Source organism: Desmodus rotundus, chromosome 3, assembly GCF_022682495.2.
Source record: "Desmodus rotundus isolate HL8 chromosome 3, HLdesRot8A.1, whole genome shotgun sequence".
In the NCBI taxonomy this organism is placed as follows: domain Eukaryota; kingdom Metazoa; phylum Chordata; class Mammalia; order Chiroptera; family Phyllostomidae; genus Desmodus; species Desmodus rotundus.
Window position 1 is genome coordinate 171,658,170 of NC_071389.1, and position 1,811 is coordinate 171,659,980.

Sequence of the window (1,811 nt, forward strand, 5' to 3'; positions counted from 1 at the left end):
AAATCTCTACTAGTTTGATTACGGAGTTTTAGTTTAGTTCTGTTTCTTTATAGTTTGTTTTGGTAGAAAAGTAGGGTGTCGTATAACTTCACATGATCCAGAAAAGTAGGAGAAATTAGAGGAGACATTAAAATATAACAACATATACTGAAAAAGTAAAGAACATTTTTTAAAAAATTTTAACAGTACAGAGGTCTTTTATTTTTTATACCCATGTTGCCATGAATTTATAGGGAATGGGCTCCAGCAGCTCAGGCTCCTTTCCATTGGTTCTCACAAAGTCTGCTTCTCTGGGTGGAGCAGGCTGGTGCTTCAATTGAACCCAGGGTCCTTTCTCTTTGGCATCTTTCCTTTTCTGATCATTTCCTTCATACATTTCAAGAAGCTACCTCGGCTCTTAGAGTGCTTAACATGCTAAGGATGTGCGTTAATTCTCTTGGCAAGAATCTTGCCCTTAACTTGTTTGTTTACAACAAAATGCCCACTGCATGCTGGTTGACATTGTAGACTCTTCCAGTTTTGCCACGGTAGCATTTGTGGGGCTTCCCTTTTTGGACAATGCCCATTCCCTCGATGTCTACAACATCACCTTTCTTAAAGATTTGCATGTATGTGGTCAAAGGAACAACTCCATGTTTTCTAAAAGGCCTAGAGAATAGATAGCAGTGCCTCTCCCCTCTTTTCCTTTGTGTTAGTCATTTGGGTGAATTCCTGGAAGATGGTGGTTCTGGTGGAAAAGAAGAAAATTTTAAAATTAAAAAATTGAACATTTTAAGTCAAATTTACCATCTTAGCAGGCAATAGGCCTTATTAGAGGTTTCATGGCAAAAGAAATACTCGTCATATTCGCCTGTGTCTGAACTTCAGTCTATTAATTGTCCCCCCTCTGCTCAGCAGTGTCAACCTTTTCCTTTTACCTGGCATCTTTCCCTTACCCTGTGAACTGACTCGAGCCTCTCCCATTTTAGGAATCAATACTTCTTCAACTTTGTCTCCCTTCTAACTTTTTTATAATACTTCAATTTCTAGAACAAGCAATCTATATGAACTGTCTCTACTTTGTAATGTTTAGGTCTTTCCCTTATTGATTACAATACCTCCATCCCTACACTATTGCTATTCCAAAGTGAGCTTCTATATTGCTAACTCCAATTTTAATAGTCAGTACTCTGGGATAAAGGTGATTGAAAAGTCAATTCAAGCTGGGTTAAAACAAAATTATTTGTATTATTGTGGTTATTGTTATTATGCAGCTCATTTATCTAAACAAGTTCGTAGGGCTACTGTCAGGTACAGCTGAACCAGCAATTGCTGTCACATTTCTGACTCTGCCTCCTTCTACTTTAGCTTTACTTGTTGGCCAGCTCAGGCTTTATGGTGGTAAAAAAATGACAAAGATCTCCAGACTCACATTCTCACTGCTCTAAATCGAGCAGAAAAAAATATCTTGTTTGATCATATCTCTCATACAACTTTCAGGGTTAACTTTGGTGGACTCACAATTAGTTACCTATCCACTGCTGAGCCAAACCGTCGGATGGGCTGCAACGTTCTGATAGGTTAAGGCTTGTGTCATATGTATTAACTTTGGAATCCAACGTGGCTTTGAATTTTAGCTATAATAGTGTTTATTAGCAATAAAATTATAACTACACTTTATCGCTAACATCTTTTTCCTTATAACAGCCATATAAAGTTACATGTTAGACATTAGGAAGATGATAGATGTTCAAAGAATTTAAGTAATTTGTCCAATTCCAAAAATTAACAAGAAAGGTCTAAGATCTGACCTCAAGTTTGTTTAGTTTCAA

At 37.1% G+C, this 1,811-nt stretch overlaps 1 pseudogene; it reads right to left on the reverse strand.

Annotated features, from left to right (window-relative positions):
- Nucleotides 1-205: 205 nt before the first annotated feature.
- Nucleotides 206-686, reverse strand: LOC112318547 (large ribosomal subunit protein eL21-like; annotated as a pseudogene).
- Between the last annotated feature and the right edge of the window lie 1,125 nt (nucleotides 687-1,811).